The sequence below is a fragment of the Festucalex cinctus genome, chromosome 7, assembly GCF_051991245.1.
Source record: "Festucalex cinctus isolate MCC-2025b chromosome 7, RoL_Fcin_1.0, whole genome shotgun sequence".
NCBI lineage: Eukaryota > Metazoa > Chordata > Actinopteri > Syngnathiformes > Syngnathidae > Festucalex > Festucalex cinctus.
In genome coordinates, this window is record NC_135417.1 from 27,600,315 (window position 1) to 27,620,590 (window position 20,276).

The 20,276-nt window shown below is 39.9% G+C and overlaps 1 long non-coding RNA gene across 1 annotated transcript in view; it reads right to left on the minus strand.

Moving 5' to 3' along the window:
* Positions 1-492: 492 nt before the first annotated feature.
* Positions 493-20,276, minus strand: part of LOC144021957 (uncharacterized) — a 97,587-nt gene continuing 77,803 nt past the window's right edge. Inside the window, exons 3-4 of the long non-coding RNA XR_013284232.1 lie at positions 1,285-1,392; positions 493-797 (exon numbers count right to left, since the gene is read on the minus strand). This is a non-coding gene — a long non-coding RNA (uncharacterized LOC144021957). The remainder of the gene's footprint in view (positions 798-1,284; positions 1,393-20,276) is intronic.

A 20,276-nucleotide genomic window follows, 5' to 3' on the forward strand; every position in this document is an offset into this window, starting at 1 on the left:
GTATTTATTTTAGGGCTGTCAAAGTTAAAGCGTTAATAGATAAATTAATCACAGAAAAATGTCGCATTAATCACGTATTAACGCAGATTAATCGCATTTTTTTGACCGCACTGAGCCTTGAACGTAACCGCAGATGGTTACATTGAAGGCTGCGCAGGTCAGTGATTAGGTCAATGCACGGCATTTCCTACGCCTGTTGTTCGAAGATGAGCGGGGTGACTCCAGTTGGTGGTAAATTTCACTTTAAAAAACACCCCGACGGGACATTAGATAAAACAAAAGTAACTTGCGTTTAATTAATTAATAATTGCTGAATTGCACCAAATTGATATGATGCTGTTACGTTGTGAGCAATACACTCATGCATGCAATTGCGTACATGCATTTAATCAATGTTTGCAAATGACATTCAGATAATAAAATGCGTTGTCAAAATATTACGGTATTTTGTATTTATTTTATATTACGTGAATACGCAAGTGATTTAGCTGATTAATCGTGATTAATCAAAATTAAAAAGTGTGATTAATCAGATTAAAAATTTTAATCGTTTCACAGCACTAATTTATTTGTATGATATTTCGTGGTATCCTTTGTAGTCATTCGATGGAAATGTTCTCCTTTTTACTGACACTACACAAGAAGGAATCGGTAAGTGGTCTGCAGGACTTCCACACTGAGGCACACCGCTTTGAACGCCCAGTGATGGGTCATCACTGGTTCTGCTGCGCGCCGGACTCTGACAGCAAACACTCTCCTTCACTGTTGCCATTGCTACATAGTTACCACAGGAACACCTGCAAAGCACAAGCAACTTTTTTTTTTTTCTCAAGCCATTTATAACATTTACAAAGAATTTGTTCATTATTTGAGGAAATACTTGGATTATCTATTTCAAGCACTTCAGGAGTCATGCATCTGACTGGTATGAGGTCAATTTAATTTCCAAAATGCATGTTGTAAACTTTTTCCATTGTGAATTGAGTCTCACAGAGGTTGGCATGTGGCAATGTAAAAGGAGCAGTGGTGGCTTCACTTCTTACGACAGCAAGTAAGCAGCATTTAGTTTATGGTTTGCATTTTAAGATGGATAATAAGTTCTATTTTTCTACTACCAATATAAATTAGCTTTTTACTATAACAAGTAAAGCATAATAATTTGAGTGTATTGGACTAAACCAAGCTACATTTTGGCCACAAAGCGTTTGCTATTTCGCCCATACAAAAATATAAACAAGATTATTAGTCCATAATTTCCATTTTAAAATAAAGAGTAAGATTTACCATTCTGTGTTCTGGAGCCTGCCGATGTCGTCCTCTACCTCGTCAGTTTGAAACTGGTCACAGCCACCTTCATTGTATGCAGACGACAGGACACAGTTGCACCAGCACCTTCATCAAGAAAAGGTTCAAATCGATACAGCTAGATACATTCCTGGGCTGAAATATCTTCGTCTGAAAACTGCTTGAGTCGGGAACGTCAAATTCCAACTCTACACTTGATAGCGAGTCAGAAAGCACCTTACTATCCGAATAGTTCTCCATATCCTCGTATTGTTTTCACCAACTTCCGTACTCCCGCTGACGTCACGAGTGTCCAGGCTCGGAAAAAGGGGGCGTCGCCAGTGAGCTGCCATGTTTTGGAAATTCGCAAAAATATCTAATTTTTACAAGCACTTGTCATTGCGTTTTTAACACAGTAATCATTTAAATCATATTATTTGTACTTGTACTCTTTTTTTTTTTTTAAATACTTTTAGGGTGACTTTTTTTCGTGTCCCATACACTTTAAAGCAGTGCTTCTCAAATAGTGAGGCGGGCCCCTCCAGGGGGGCGTGAGGCTTCGTCAAGGGGGGCGCGTTTGACCTCCGGGAACATGCTTTTTTTTTTTTTTTTTTTTAACAGTCTGAGAATAAAGTGCAATTGCACCTCCACTACATTAGGGGGCAGTGGCGCTCTCATTGGCAGAGTGTGTGCAGAGAGCATTCGCTCGGTGGTATAGGGGTTTTGTTTGCACTGAGCATGCGCGCATTGCACACAGCACAGAGTATGAGTATGAAGTGTAGGCACGAAGTGTAGCAGACCCTCGTCTTGTATTGTTGAATTTGGTTAATAAATAAAGGGGGGAAAAAAAGACCCTCAAGCGACACCATGAAAAACTATTTAACAGGTATGAGAAGACAGACGGAGAGAGACGGAGATAAAGAGACAAACGAAAGTCGCCCGAAACCTAAGACGAGGAAATATGGTGAAGCGTATGGGGGGTGGGGGACGTGATATGTTTTCTTCTTCCTAGGGGGGGCATGACAGAAAATAACTGAGAAGCACTGGCTTAAAGAAACAGTTTGTAATATTTAGCGCCATCCAGTGGTGAATTAATAATTTAAAAACTAATAATAATTTAAAAACCCACTATTGATTTCAATGTACAAAAAAAATGTTCTATCACATCAATGTACATGTTTTTATATAATCGTAGGTCTAGGAATCACCATTTCACATGGCTGGAGCCGCACCTTACAAGAGGATCCGTATCATGAAAAATCTACTTTTTGGAGCTTAGGTCCTCCATGTTAATACGGTCAATTGTCATTGCACATTGCAAATGTGAATGATATATATCCTTTTCATCAAGGTGAGATATGAATACACTTGGACGGAATGTTTATTGATTAAAGGCTACTTATATCAACTATCCTGCGAGCATAGAGGTCTCACCCCGGGATTACACCGGATGCCAGTACGTTGCGTCTCCGCTCCGCTGCGTCTTGACTGCGTGCTCCGGACGCGTCAATTTTTGGACCAACATACACCGGCTGCGCACAGCTGTGGTCCGGCAGCTCCATCGCCGACAACTTCCCGCCGTGTCTTGCGTGATCGCGCGCGGTAATGATAATGAAAAACAGCTATTAGGCATTTTTCCACCAACAAGTCCAGGAACTTTGAGTTCTGGGTAAAGGGAGTTCTTGGTTGTAAAAGTTCATCAGAGAATTTAGAATTGTGTTTCCACAGCGTCTTATGCCGATGTCAGACTACACGAAAACAGCTCGATTTCAGCCCGACCGACGTGTCGCGGACAAACGGGGCATGTCGTAAACGATTTTGGGTTGACTTGACGTAGCGTCGCCCGTGTAGTGTGACACATTCAACGACTGGTCGCCTATTGTCCGGGGCGGTTCACAACCATCACGACGAAAGTAGAATTTTTGCTCGTCTTGACGCATAATATGACATACCTACGTCGTCGTCCGTTTGGTTCCACAGCATTGACCAATAGCGAGAGGGAGCGAAACGTCAATCACACACTGAACAGCACTTTATAGCTCTTTTTATTTATGTATACATTTGTTTATTTATTCGTTTATGTATTTATTTATTTATCCCCTGGATATTTCATGGGATGGGGCCAGACAGGTGCATCTCGAGGGGAAAAAAAAAACAAAACAGCGCCCCCGTTGCAGCGCTGCGGCTGCATGGAGCGCAGACGCATCCGTGCAACCCGTCAGGCAACGGCGACGTGAATAGAGGACCAAAATATATTGTGACTGTTGTTCTAATAATTTCAGAGATTTGGGCATATGGGTGGGGATGGGCACATATTTAGTGAGGATCGATCACATTTTCATATAGTCGGGCCAGGCCTCGCCGCCTTAACTATCACCCGCTCTCACTTGAAATTTTCCCCCCTCAGAGTGAGTGGGGTACTATCCAATGCACCGTAGTAAAACAAGTCAAATATGAATAAATGAAGCAGTAAAAAAATACTCAAACAATATAATATTTCAGTGTTTGATAAAATAATAAAACAAGATGTCATCCCGCAAATATTGAGGAGCAGGGAGCGCAAGCAATGCGCTCACATCACACTTGTCCCATGCGTGCTCCATTCACGCAAACACTCCCTGTCCTTGCCTCTTTCTTTTTTTTGTCTTGTCCCACCTCCCCGACAAACAGTGGCCGACGCATTTCTCTTGGCAAGACAACACGCGATGATCGGCTGGTGTCTTGTCGCGTTCAGACGTGTGACTACACGCCCCGTCCACGACACGGAGCGAATTTGTCGTATAATGTGACAGCGCAACTGTTGTGTAAGACAAAATAATCGCGTAGTCTGACATTGGCATTAGAGTTCTCTGTAATTAATTCAAATGAGTTTGATTGAGCCCAGCTGACGTAAAAACAACACCCCCAAATTCGACCAATCAACCATGGCCATTGCAGCCCGCCCCCTCAAAGTTCCTGCCTGGCTCAGCAAGACCCTGCTGCTGAGATAGTACTTGAATGGCCCCTGGGGAATTTAATTACCCTGGTAATTATTGGAAAAACGCCCAAACTGAATTTAACCAAGGTAGACTGAAAAGTTCTCCAACTGGGGGCGGCGTGGATCAGTGGTATGGTGGTCATCTCCCAACCCAGAGGTTGTGGGTTCGATCCCATGCCACTGTGAACAGGTTGAAGTATCCTTGAGCAAGATACTGAACCCCCAATTGCTCCTGATGCTGCTTCATCAGTAGGTGAATGGGTAGTCAAAATGTAAAGCGCTTTGAGGGCCTTGTAAGGTGGAAAAGCACTATATAAATAAAGTGTCATTTTCCATTTTACCATTTACCGAAAGTTCCAGCGGTGGAAAAACGCCTAATGTTGAGGTTGATTTAACATTGATTCAACATTGATCCAACATTCTTTGTTATCTGGGTTATGGATGAAAATGAAGGAAAACATAACATTGATTCAACATTGTTCCATTATTAATAATAATTGAAATAACGTGTGGATTTTGTAAGGATTTCAATGTTGGAACAATATTAATTGAGGGTGCAAGAGTGATGACAAATCAACGTTGGGTGTCAACGTTGATTCAACGATATATGATCGACAGCAGAATGTTGATTCAACATCTTTTCAACGTCTATCTGCTATATGGGGTCATTGTTAGTCCATTCATATACTGTAAGTCTGTGATCTTCCTTTGCCATCAGCTGCTGGGGTATTCATGATTATGTGTTTCTGGTCATTTAAAACTCAGTTTAATGCTAAAGGAAACAAACTATCTCCCACACACGTCATTTTGAATGGCCTTTCGCCACAGAAAAGTGACGTTGCTCACGAAGAATGATCGCGCGGTTCATTTTGAATCGGGCTGAGTAGTAGTCGTCAGCCTTTCCTGAACCACTTAATGTCTTTCAGAAAAGTGGGTGATATGGTAAATATGGTGAGATATTGGTCATTATTTGTGGTGTGTTACTGTGTGGAGGATGTGTCTGCAGATGCTGTGACACTCATTTTGTAGGATGAAGATTCAGTTATTAAAGCTGCTTAATGCAGGAAATTGGTTTTTCGAATCGCTAGTGCCACGTGTGGCCGAAAAAACAAACTGCACACTCTCTTCTTCACGTACACACTACGTGCATGACATCACATTCGCAGAGAGAGGAACAAATTGAACCCGATTCCAATCCGACATTTGAACCCGGATCCAGTCTGAAAACTATTACGGTGTGAATCTACTTCCTAGAAGATGGTCAAATAAGAAGGTATTGTAAAGATATTTTTGGGCAAATTGATACAAAGAGCAGCTTTAACTTACATTTTACTTTATGAGATGTGACTTTATAATGAAATGAACGTTTCTAGATGGTATGGGCTGATTTGTTTGGGAGCAATGGGTAAACATTCGGGAAAATTCAACAAACTCTGCAGTAAAAATATTGCTAAATATTACAGTTATAATCAAATTCCTTCAGATTCATCTGAGAGTTTGATACAAACAGCAGTATTTTATTAGGGCCCGAGCAGCGACCGCTGCGAGGTCCCTATTGTTTTTGTAAAAATAATAATAATAATTATTATTATTATTATTAGGGCCCGAGCAGCGACCGCTGCGAGGTCCCTATTGTTTTTGTAAAAATTATTATTATTAGGGCCCGAGCAGCGACCGCTGCGAGGTCCCTATTGTTTTTGTAAAAATTATTATTATTAGGGCCCGAGCAGCGATCGCTGCGAGGTCCCTCTTGTTTTTGTAAGAATTATTATTATTATTATTATTATTATTATTATTATTCTCCGTAAACGATCTCATTTTTGAGGGCCTAAACATTTACGAAAACTCACCAAACTTTGCAGTCTCTTCGTGCCCGGTGAAAAATTTGATATTATGTAGTTGTCATAACAACGCAACTCTATAGCGCCACCTAGTGTAGAAACATAAAAACCAATCCCGGCCCGTTTGAGCGAGAGCTACGAAAAATGGCAGGCACGTGTAGCACCCCGAGACGCACAAAAAAGTCAATGGAAGCCATTTCCTAAAATGTACAGGAAGTGAGCTATGAATTTTTGAATGTCCAATTTTGGCCCATTTTGGCCCATTCACTGAGGTCATACTTTTTCCCCCTTTGCAAACATTTTTCATCCAATTGACTTCAAACTTGGCATTTATCATCTCAAGACCTGAGAGAACAACTGGGCAAAACATCTTACCTTTTTGAAATACTATATGACGGGGGCGGGGCATCAAATATTGCCTTTAAAATTTCATTTGTCCAGAAAGAGCAAATGCTTAATAACTCCCATGTTCAAGCTCCAAAAAATCTCAAACTTCTCAGGCAACGTAATAGTCACGGCCTGAAAACATCTATATGATAAAATTCAGTTATACATATAGCGCCACCTAGTGGTTACAATAAATGTCATACTTTACGTTTTTAGCTACTGTGCTGAGCTTGTTGAAGGGATCCATTTGAAAATTGGTCAGAAAAGCCTTAAGATGTTGATCATGCCCCACACCGAATATTGTAACTTTTCGCCAAAGGGCGTGGCCGCTATGGTGACGCAAAGTCTGAAGATTTTTTGTGAAAATAAAAGCTGCATTAACTTGACCGAGATGATCCTATCTTCTCAAAATTTCACACATTTGATGAGAGTCCAGCCCTAAAGACATCTACTAACTTATATTTCATCTAACTGATAGCGCCACCTAGTGGCAATTTTTTTTCTTACGAATTTTCTTCTACGTTTTTCTCCAAACACGTTAACTGGACCTACCTCATATTTGCTCAGATGAGGGTTTCGGCCTTCATGATGTCACAACACGAAGTTTATGAGTTTTCGCGAATTGCTGTGGGCGTGGCTAAGCGCTGTTCGCCAAGAAAACAACGCCAGTTTTGAGGGCCTAAACTGGCACAAAAACTCCTGAAACTTGGCACACACATCTGGCCTGGTAAAATGAGCAATATTTTATTGTTGATTGTGCTATTTTTACAAAAATGACTCAATAGCGCCCCCGAGAGGTTTTTAACGAAGCAGCCGCGGTTGTACGTTTAAGCAAGAACGACGAATATTTTTAGGTGTATGAGGGAGCCCAAGACCTACAAAAAAGTCTCTTGGACCCATATGCTAAAATGAACAGGAAGTTAGCTACGAATTTTTGAATGTCCCATTTTTGACTATTTTTGCACATTCACATTCACTTCTCCGACACGTTTCATCTGACTGAGTTAAGACTTGACCTGGACCATGTCAAGACCTGAGCCAACGACAGGGGGAAAAATCTTGACCTTTCGAAATACTATATGATGAAGGCGGGGCATCAAAATTTGTGTTTCGCACTGAAAAAGGATATGCTTAATAACTCCCCGGTACATGCTCCAAAAAATCCCAAACTTGACATGTATGTTTATCGTCAAGGCCTGAAGCTATCTCTATGACAACATTCAGTTATATATGCAGCGCCACCTAGCCCTTGAGGCATAAAAAAAAAATACCCCACATACGGTATTTTGTACAAAAAATGTAAACTCATTCTAAGTGTGATAACTAAGTCATTTATGAATATTCTTTTAGTTTCCACCACTCAAAATGTTCACTGGCATCAGACTTATCCAAACATATATATATTTTTATTTATTTTTGATAGCCTCTGTGGACATTAACCCTTGTGCCTTGGAATCAGTGACACCCTCTAAGAGTACATTTTAGCCAAATAAGTAATTCTACTTTGAGGTGTGATAACTAAGTCAATTTTTAACATTTTTTTTTATTTCAACCACTCAAAATGTTCATTGGCATCAGAACTATCCATACATATGAAGTTTTTTTTTTTTTTTTATGTATTCCCCCCTCTTAGGACAATACAAGCCCAAAGAATGGACTATGAAGAAAACGAACTGTGCTGTATACATGTATAAAAAATAAATAAAAAAATAATACTTCATATGACATAATTAGAGCTTCGAATAAGGCAATAAGTTATAACAACAATTTTTTCAATGCATGCCAAATTTTTTGACAATGGCAATTTAACTCAGAACACCCTCTAAGAGTACATTTTAGCCAAATAAGTAATTCTACTTTGAGGTGTGATAACTAAGTCAATTTTTAACATTTTTTTTTATTTCAACCACTCAAAATGTTCATTGGCATCAGAACTATCCATACATATGAAGTTTTTTTTTTTTTTTATGTATTCCCCCCTCTTAGGACAATACAAGCCCAAAGAATGGACTATGAAGAAAACGAACTGTGCTGTATACATGTATAAAAAATAAATAAAAAATTAATACTTCATATGACATAATTAGAGCTTCGAATAAGGCAATAAGTTATAACAACAATTTTTTCAATGCATGCCAAATTTTTTGACAATGGCAATTTAACTCAGAACACCCTCGAAGAGTACATTTTAGCCAAATAAGTAATTCTACTTTGAGGTGTGATAACTAAGTCAATTTTTAACATTTTTTTTTATTTCAACCACTCAAAATGTTCATTGGCATCAGAACTATCCATACATATGAAGTTTTTTTTTTTTTTTATGTATTCCCCCCTCTTAGGACAATACAAGCCCAAAGAATGGACTATGAAGAAAACGAACTGTGCTGTATACATGTATAAAAAATAAATAAAAAATTAATACTTCATATGACATAATTAGAGCTTCGAATAAGGCAATAAGTTATAACAACAATTTTTTCAATGCATGCCAAATTTTTTGACAATGGCAATTTAACTCAGAACACCCTCGAAGAGTACATTTTAGCCAAATAAGTAATTCTACTTTGAGGTGTGATAACTAAGTCATTTTTTAACATTTTTTTTCTTTCAACCACCCAAAATGTTCATTGGCATCAAAACTATGCATAAATATAGTATATTTATTTATTATTATTATTTCCCCCCACCATAGGACAACAGAAGCCAAATAATAGATTATGAAGAAAATTAACTGTGTTGTATATATGTATAATAAAGAAATAAATTTGAATCTTTCATATGACATAGTTAGAGCATCAGGCAACACGGTAGCTTTGATAGAAAACTTTGGGGAAAAAAGTACTTTTTGTGGGGCTCCGGAGCGGCACCGGGACCCTCCGTGACTTTAGCCGCAAATTGTGTTTGATTTTCGGGTACAGGAAGGCCCGATTTACACCCCCATATCCGGCGTCGCACTTCAACGAGCCACGTATCTCTTGTGCTCACGGTTCCAGATATGTGTCAGATATGTGTCATTTTCCCCGTAGGACGTACGGTTCCGGACAAATAACGGAAAGAAAAAGCTCCATTACACCGATCCGTCCGTTTACTTTACCCGGAAATCGTGCGTGTTTTTCGGATAAATTTACACCGCCTGTATCCAATTGTATCCGGCGAACGGAAGTCAACACAGCGACGAGCTACATACCGTTGGGAAGCTACACGGCCCCCGCGGCATTCCAGGACGTGCTCATATGTTCGTTTATGTTTATTTTGTAGAAGTACTTACTTGCCAACTTGCATTTGCAGCTTTTTGTGTCTCCGATCGCCGTTCTTTTCCTTAGATCCAGGAAGCTCATGTCTCGTGCACGTTAGCCTCTTAGCACGTTAGCACGTTGTTGTGAATACAAACTAGCCGAATAAAAATCGAAGCTTAGCACTTTCACACGTAGAAATGCAACGGCCAGATAAGATAACCGACGAGGAATTCATCTCGACAACCGTTACATGTTACACTTCATAAGTTGCAAAAAAAAAACGTTTTTTTTGTTTTGTCTTATCCCTTCTGCTTATTGTTTTCACCGATCCATGCTCCTTGCCATGTTTTGAAGAATGCACGAAGGGAAATACGTCACCTCCACGTTGCACGCACGTTTGGCCACAATGGCACGCCTGCCCCCTGCAGCCTTGGCAGAGCAAATGTCAATGCTCGGCTGTTCAAAATGGATGATCGAACTGTGCATGCGTGTGGAATATGCACGCTATTAATTCTGAAGTTCTGAAGTGAAGAAAGAGAAAAAAAAAATTTAATAACAGCCTTCACACACTGAGGAAAACCGCTGTATTGCAACGACGCCCACCTCTAACAGTGGCTCATTTTGGGGACATAACAACGGCAAAGAGCATTGCCATTCGACCCCTCCCACTAGGGAACGTGCTTCCCACGTCCATGCAGACAAACAAACAGCATATCCCAACACGAAACATAAGTCAATAGCTCGCAATACCTTTTTCTGCACAAAAATATAAGTGGCGCGCGTGTACGCGCATCCACGAACACGCACGCGCGCCCACTAACGTGCACGCGCATCCACTAACATCCTGTCGAATGCACAATCAGTAAAAAGCACGAAGAAATAAGTCTGTGTGGAATATGGCGTGCTGGAATCAGTGCGGCGTTTGCAAGGAAAATCATTAATTGGCCTCTACCGCCACCTGGTGGATTTGGGGTGCGAAATCTTTCTCATGGCCATGGCACCGTCGAGGAATGTCCATAGAAGGATTTCATGCAGAAATCACGGAAATTGCAATAAAATACATGCAGTGTCCAATCGGTCCAAAAATGTCACTTATAATGTACATTAATGTTACGCGGTTGGCTAACGCCAATTCCAGGGATATTATAATAGATATCTCCCTCATGCAATGGCTGAGAAATGTTGGCACACTCGCATTTTGACGGTCCCCCAGTTTTCCAAAGCCGTGGCTCATTTTTTTTTGTTTTTTTGTTTTTTTTTGTTTTCCCCCTGCACAATCAACTCCTAATTTACATATTTGGCTAAGCAAATGGCACAAGGGTTAAGCAATATCGTGAATGAAGGATATGCTTAATAACTCCACGGTACATGCTCCAAAAAAAATCCCTCACTTGACATGTATGCTTATAATCAAGGCCTGAAGGTATCTCGATGACAACATTCAGTTATAAATACAGCGCCACCTAGCCCTTGAGGCTTATATAAAAAAAACAAAAACACATACGGTATTTTGTACAAAAAATGTAAACTCATTCTAAGTGTGATGACTAAGTCATTTATGAATATTCTTTTAGTTTCCACCACTCAAATTGTTCACTGGCTTCACACCGATCCAAATGTATGTACGTTTCCATTTTGTTTTATTCATTTTTGATTGGCCCTTTGGACAATAAAAGTAACATTGTGCAATGAGTACAACGAGCGATGATGTATATATACACTTTTACAAAAAATACCAATCAGGGCAACTCATTGCCTAAAAATAAAAAAGGACGCAGATTTTTGCAGGTCTTAACAATCCCCAAAAGCCGTTGAGCTTGATACACACTGGCCAAAAAAATATTCTACATGTAAACGTTTATTATGCCATTTTCAAAGAAATTGTGCTTCCAATATGCCAGTACCCCAACGTGCCAGTACCCTAACGTGCAAGTACCCCAACGTGCAAGGACTCCAACGTGGCCCGGGCTGCGAGGGCCCTTTATAGCTGCTCGCAGCTCTAGTTATTATTATTCTTCTTCTTCTTCTTCTCCGTAAACGATCGCATTTTTGAGTACCTAAACATTCACGAAAACTCACCAAACTTTGCACACTCCTCAGGCCCGGCGAAAAATTTGATATTATGAAGTCGTCATAACAACACGACTCTATAGCGCCCCCTAGCGTAAAAAAATAAAAACCAAGCCTGGCACGTTTGAGCTAGAGCAACGAAAATTGGCAGGCACGTGTAGCACCCCGAGACGCACAAAAAAGTCTATTGGGACCATGTAGCTAAAATGTACAGGAAATGAGCTATGAATTTTTTTATGTCCAATTTTGGCCTATTTTGGCACATTCACTGTGGTCATGCTTTTTCCCCCTCTGCAAACATTTTTCATCCAATTCACATCAAACTTGGCATTTATCATCTCAAGACCTGAGAGAACAACTGGGCAAAAAGTCTTGCCTTTTCGAAATACTATATGATGGGGGCGGGGCATCAAATATTGTCTTTAAAATTTCATTTGTCCAGAAAGAGCAAATGCTTAATAACTCCCATGTTCAAGCTCCAAAAAATCTCAAACTTCTCAGGCAACGTAATAGTCACGGCCTGAAAACATCTATATGATAAAATTCAGTTATACATATAGCGCCACCTAGTGGTGACAATAAATGTCATACTTTACGTTTTTAGCTACTGCGCTGAGCTCGTTGAAGGGATCCAGTTGAAAGTTGGTCAGAAAAGCCTTAAGATGTTGATCATGCCCAACACCGAATATTGTAACTTTTCGCCAAAGGGCGTGGCCGCTACGGTGCCGCAAAGTCTGAAGATTTTTCGTGACAATAAAAGCTGCATGAACTTGACCGAGATGATCCTATCTTCTCAAAATTTCACACATTTGATGAGAGTCCAGCCCTAAAGACATCTACGAACTTATATTTCATCTTACTGATAGCGCCACCTAGTGGCAATTTTTTTTCTTACGAATTTTCTTGTACATTTTTTCTCCAAACACGTTAACTGGACCAACCTCATATTTGCTCAGATGAGGGTTTCGGCCTTCATGATGTCACAACACGCAGTTTGTGAGTTTTCGCGAATCGCTGTGGGCGTGGCTAAGCACTGTTCGCCAAGAAAACAATGCCAGTTTCGAGGGTCTAAACATGCGCAGAAACTCATGAAACTTGGCACACACATCTGGCCTGGTAAAATGAACAATATTTTATTGTTGATTGTGCTATTTTTACAAAAATGACTCAATAGCGCCCCCTAGAAATTTTTAACGAAGCAGCCCCGATTGTACGTTTAAGCAAGATCTACGAAAATTTTTACATGTATGAGGGAGCCAAAGACCTACAAAAAAGACTCTTGGACCCATATGCTAAAATGAACAGGAAGTGAGCTACGAATTTTTGAATGTCCCATTTTTTACGATTTTTGCACATTTTCAGAGGGCATACTTTTGCCCACTTCTCCTACACGTTTTATCCGACTGACTTATGACTTGACCTGGACCATGCCAAGACCTGAGCCAACAACAGACGGAAAAATCTTGACTTTTGAAAATACTATATGATGAGGGCGGGGCATCAAAATTTGTGTTTCGCACTGAAAAAGGATATGCTTAATAACTCCCCGATACATGCTCCAAAAAATCCCACACTTGACATGTATGCTTATAATCAAGGCCTGAAGGTATCTCTATGACAACATTCAGTTATAAATACAGCGCCACCTAGCCGTTGAGGCTTATATAAAAAAAATTAAAAAAATACCCCACATACGGTATTTTGTACAAAAAATGTACACTCATTCTAAGTGTGATAACTAAGTCATTTATGAATATTCTTTTAGTTTCCACCACTCAAATTGTTCACTGGCTTCACACCGATCCAAACGTATGTACGTTTCCATTTTGTTTTATTCATTTTTGATTGCCCCTTTGGACAATAAAAGTAAACATTGTGCAATGAGTACAACGAGCGATGATGTGTATATACACTTTTACAAAAAAATACCAATCAGGGCAACTCATTGCCTAAAAATAAATAAGGACGCTGATTTTTGCAGGTCTTAACAATCACCAAAATCCGTTGAGCTTGACAGATACTGGAAAAAAAAATATTCTACATGTAAACGTTTATTATGCCATTTTCAAAGAAATTTTGCTTCCAATATGCCAGTACCCCAACGTGCCAGTACCCCAACGTGCAAGTACCCCAACGTGCAAGGACCCCAACGTGGCCCGGGCTGCGAGGGCCCTTTATAGCTGCTCGCAGCTCTAGTTAGGGCCCGAGCAGCGACCGCTGCGAGGTCCCTATTGTTTTTGTAAAAATTATTATTATTATTATTATTATTATTATTATTATTATTATTATTATTATTCTTTATTCTCCGCAAACAATCGCGATTTTGGGTACCTAAATATTCACGAAAACTCACCGAACTTTGCACACTCCTCAGGTCCGGCGAAAAATTTGATATTATGAAGTCGTTATAACAACGCGACTCTATAGCGCCCCCTAGCATAGAAAAATAAAAACCAAGCCCGGCACGTTTGATCTAGAGCAACGAAAATTGGCAGGCACGTGTAGCACCCCGAGACGCACAAAAAAGTCTATTGGGACCATGTAGCTAAAATGTACAGGAAGTGAGCTATGAATTTTTTAATGTCCAATTTTGGCCTATTTTGGCACATTCACTGTGGTCATGCTTTTTCCCCCTATGCAAACATTTTTCATCCCATTGACTTCAAACTTGGTATTTATCATCTCAAGACCTAAGAGAATAGCTGGGCAAAAAGTCTTGCCTTTTCGAAATACTATATGACGGGGGCGGGGCATCAAATATAGCCTTTAAAATTTCATTTGTCCAGAAAGAGCAAATGCTGAATAACTCCCATGTACAAGCTCCAAAAAATCTCAAACTTCTCAGGCAACGTAATAGTCACGGCCTGAAAACATCTATATGACAAAATTCAGTTATACATATAGCGCCACCTAGTGGTTACAATAAATGTCATACTTTACGTTTTTAGCTACTGTGCTGAGCTCGTTGAAGGGATCCAGTTGAAAATTGGTCAGAAAAGCCTTAAGATGTTGATGATGCCCCACACCGAATATTGTAACTTTTCGCCAAAGGGCGTGGCCGCTACGGTGACGCAAAGTCTGAAGATTTTTCGTGACAATAAAAGCTGCATTAACTTGACCGAGATGATCCTATCTTCTCAAAATTTCACACATTTGATGAGAGTCCAGCTCTAAAGACATCTACTAACTTACATTTCATCTAACTGATAGCGCCACCTAGTGGCAATTTTTTTTCTTACGAATTTTCTTCTACGTTTTTCTCCAAACACGTTAACTGGACCTACCTCATATTTGCTCAGATGAGGGTTTCGGCCTTCATGATGTCACAACACGAAGTTTGTGAGTTTTCGCGAATTGCTGTGGGCGTGGCTAAGCGCTGTTCGCCAAGAAAACAACGGCAGTTTTGAGGGTCTAAACATGCACAGAAACTCCTGAAACTTGGCACACACATCTGGCCTGGTAAAATGAGCAATATTTTATTGTTGATTGTGCTATTTTTACAAAAATGACTCAATAGCGCCCCCTCGAAATTTTTAACGAAGCAGCCCCGGTTGTACGTTTAAGCAAGAACGACGAATATTTTCAGGTGTATGAGGGAGCCCAAGACCTACAAAAAAGTCTCTTGTACCCATATGCTAAAATGAACAGGAAGTGAGCTACGAATTTTTGAATGTCCCATTTTTGACGATTTTTGCACATTCACAGGGGGCAGACTTTTGCCCACCTCTCCTACACGTTTCATCCGACTGAGTTAAGACTTGGCCTGGACCATGTCAAGACCTGAGCCAACGACAGGGGGAAAAATTTTGACTTTTCGAAATACTATATGATGAGGGCGGGGCATCAAAATTTGTGTTTCGCAATGAAAAAGGATATGCTTGATAACTTCCCGGTACATGCTCCAAAAAATCCCAAACTTGACATGTATGTTTATCGTCAAGGCCTGAAGTTATCTCGAATGACAACATTCAGTTATATATGCAGCGCCACCTAGCCCTTGAGGCATGAAAAAAAAATACCCCACATACGGTATTTTGTACAAAAAATGTAAACTCATTCTAAGTGTGATAACGAAGTCATTTATGAATATTCTTTTAGTTTCCACCACTCAAAATGTTCACTGGCATCAGACTTATCCAAACATATATATATTTTTATTTATTTTTGATAGCCTCTATGGACATTAAAAGCAATATCGTGAATGAAGGATATGCTTAATAACTCCACGGTACATGCTCCAAAAAAAATCCCACACTTGACATGTATGCTTATAATCAAGGCCTGAAGGTATCTCTATGACAACATTCAGTTATAAATACAGCGCCACCTAGCCGTTGAGGCTTATATAAAAAAAATTTAAAAAAATACCCCACATACGGTATTTTGTACAAAAAATGTACACTCATTCTAAGTGTGATAACTAAGTCATTTATGAATATTCTTTTAGTTTCCACCACCCAAATTGTTCACTGGCTTCACACCGATCCAAACGTATGTACGTTTCCATTTTGTTTTATTAATTTTTGATTGCCCCTTTGGACAATAAAAGTAACATTGTGCAATGAGTACAACGAGCGATGATGTATATATACACTTTTACAAAAAATACCAATCAGGGCACTCATTGCCTAAAAATAAAAAAGGACGCTGATTTTTGCAGGTCTTAACAATCACCAAAACCCGTTGAGCTTGACACACACTGGAAAAAAAAAAATTCTACATGTAAACGTTTATTATGCCATTTTCAAAGAAATTTTGCTTCCAATATGCCAGTACCCCAACATGCCAGTACCCTAACGTGCAAGTACCCCAACGTGCAAGGACCATAACGTGGCCCGGGCTGCGAGGGCCCTTTATAGCTGCTCGCAGCTCTAGTTATTATTATTATTATTATTATTAGGGCCCGAGCAGCGACCGCTGCGAGGTCCCTATTGTTTTTGTAAAAATTATTATTATTATTATTATTATTATTATTATTATTATTATTATTAGGGCCCGAGCAGCGACCGCTGCGAGGTCCCTATTGTTTTTGTAAAAATTATTATTATTATTAGGGCCCGAGCAGCGACCGCTGCGAGGTCCCTCTTGTTTTTGTAAGAATTATTCTTCTTCTTCTTCTTCTTCTTCTTCTTCTTCTTCTTTATTCTCCGCAAACGATCGCATTTTTGAGGGCCTAAACATTTACGAAAACTCACCAAACTTTGCAGTCTCTTCGGGCCCGGCGAAAAATTTGATATTATGTAGTTGTCATAACAACGCGACTCTATAGCGCCACCTAGCTTAGAAAAATAAAAACCAATCCCGGCCCGTTTGAGCTAGAGCTACGAAAATTGGCAGGCACGTGTAGCACTCAGAGACGCACAAAAAAGTCAGTGGAAGCCATTTCCTAAAATGTACAGGAAGTGAGCTATGAATTTTTTAATGTCCAATTTTGGCCTATTTTGGCACATTCACTGTGGTCATACTTTTTCCCCCTATGCAAACATTTTTCATCCCATTGACTTTAAACTTGGCATTTATCATCTCAAGACCTAAGAGAACAACTAGGCAAAAAATCTTGCCTTTTCGAAATACTATATGACGGGGGCGGGGCATCAAATATTGCCTTTAAAATTTCATTTGTCCAGAAAGAGCAAATGCTGAATAACTCCCATGTACAAGCTCCAAAAAATCTCAAGCTTCTCAGGCAACGTAATAGTCACGGCCTGAAAACACCTATATGAAAAAATTCAGTTATACATATAGCGCCACCTAGTGGTTACAATAAATGTCATACTTTACGTTTTTAGCTACTGTGCTGAGCTCGTTGAAGGGATCCAGTTGAAAATTGGTCAGAAAAGCCTTAAGATGTTGATGATGCCCCACACCGAATATTGTAACTTTTCGCCAAAGGGCGTGGCCGCTACGGTGACGCAAAGTCTGAAGATTTTTCGTGACAATAAAAGCTGCATGAACTTGACCGAGATGATCCTATCTTCTCAAAATTTCACACATTTGATGAGAGTCCAGCCCTAAAGACATCTACGAACTTATATTTCATCTAACTGATAGCGCCACCTAGTGGCAATTTTTTTTCTTACGAATTTTCTTGTACATTTTTCTCCAAACACGTTAACTGGACCAACCTCATATTTGCTCAGATGGGGGTTTCGGCCTTCATGATGTCACAACACGAAGTTTGTGAGTTTTCGCGAATCACTGTGGGCGTGGCTAAGCACTGTTCGCCAAGAAAACAACGCTAGTTTTGATGGTCTAAACATGCGCAGAAACTCATGAAACTTGGCACACACATCTGGCCTGGCAAAATGAGCAATATTTTATCATGTATTGTCCTATTTTTACAAAAATGACTCAATAGCGCCCCCTAGAAATTTTTAACGAAGCAGCCCCGATTGTACGTTTAAGCAAGATCTACGAAAATTTTTAGGTGTATGAGGGAGTCCAAGACCTACAAAAAAAGTCTCTTGGACCCATGTGCTAAAATGAACAGGAAGTGAGCTATGAATTTTTGAATGTCCCATTTTTGACGATTTTTGCACATTTTCAGGGGGCATACTTTTGCCCACTTCTCCTACACATTTCATCCGACTGACTTTAGACTTGACCTGGACCATGTCAAGACCTGAGCCAACTACAGGCAGAAAAATCTTGACTTTTGGAAATACTATATGATGAGGGCGGGGCATCAAATTTTGTGTTTCGCACTGAAAAAGGATATGCTTAATAACTCCCCGGTACATGCTCCAAAAAATCCCAAACTTGACATGTATGTTTATAGTCAAAGCCTGAAGGTATCTCTATGACAAAATTCAGTTATATATGCAGCGCCACCTAGCCCTTCAGGCGTGAAAAAAAAATACCCCACATACGGTATTTTGTACAAAAAATGTCAACTCATTCTAAGTGTGATAACTCCCATGTTCAAGCTCCAAAAAATCTCAAACTTCTCAGGCAACGTAATAGTCACGGCCTGAAAGCATCTATATGATAAAATTCAGTTATACATATAGCGCCACCTAGTGGTAACAATAAATGTCATACTTTACGTTTTTAGCTACTGTGCCGAGCTCGTGGAAGGGATCCAGTTGAAAATTGGTCAGAAAAGCCTTAAGATGTTGATCATGCCCCACACCGAATATTGTAACTTTTCGCCAAAGGGCGTGGCCGCTACGGTGACACAAAGTCCGAAAATTTTTCGTGACAATAAAAGCTGCATGAACTTGACCGAGATGATCCTATCTTCTCAAAATTTCACACATTTGATGAGAGTCCAGCCCTTAAGACATCTACGAACTTATATTTCATCTTACTGATAGCGCCACCTAGTGGCAATTTTTGATTGCCCCTTTGGACAATAAAAGTAACATTGTGCAATGAGTACAACGAGCGATGATGTGTATATACACTTTTACAAAAAAATACCAATCAGGGCAACTCATTGCCTAAAAATAAAAAAGGACGCTGATTTTTGCAGGTCTTAACAATCACCAAAACCCGTTGAGCTTGACACACACACTGGCAAAAAAATATTCTACATGTAAACGTTTATTATGCCATTTTCAAAGAAATTTTGCTTCCAATATGCCAGTACCCCAATGTGCCAGTACCCCAACGTGCAAGTACCCCAACGTGCAAGGACCCCAACGTGGCCCGGGCTGCGAGGGCCCTTTATAGCTGCTCGCAGCTCTAGTTATTATTATTATTATTATTATTATTATTATTATTATTAGGGCCCGAGCAGCGGCGGCGGCGGTGCCGCTGCGAGGCCCTATTGTTTTTGTAGGAATTCTTCTTATTATTCTTCTTTTTCTTCTCCGCAAACAATCGCATTTTTGAGACACTAAACGTGAACGAAAACTCACCAAACTTTACACGCACATCAGGCCTGGCGAAAAATTTGATATTTTAAAGTCGCCATACATGATAACAGAAAAATGGCTCCTTAGCGCCCCCTACATAGGTTAAACGGATCCCTGTCCCGCTACGATTGTCCGACGGCTATGAAAATTGTGTGGCACCTGTAGCACATCCCAATGAACAAAAACCTCTTTGAAGTGTGTACCCTAAAATAGACAGAAAGTGAGGTATGAGTATTTAAATGTCCAATTCTTGCCAATTTTTGCACATTTACAGGGGTCATACTTTTGCCCGCTTCTCCTACACGGTTAACCCGATTGACTTCAAACTTGGGATGTACCATCTCAACACCTGGGACAACATCATTGTGAAAAATGAAAAGTTTTTGATATACTATATGACGGTGGCGGCGCATCAAATTTAGAGTTTAAAAATTCTTACTTCACGAAGCATTGCCGGTTGTACGTTTAATCTAGAGCTACGAAAATTGGTACACATATGTAACAGGCTATGACCTACAAAAAACTCTTTTTGAACCATATGCTAAACCTAACAGGAAGTCCACCATTTTGATTTATTTTGGAACGTGTTGCCATTTTTTTGGCCATTTCATTGGGGTCTTAT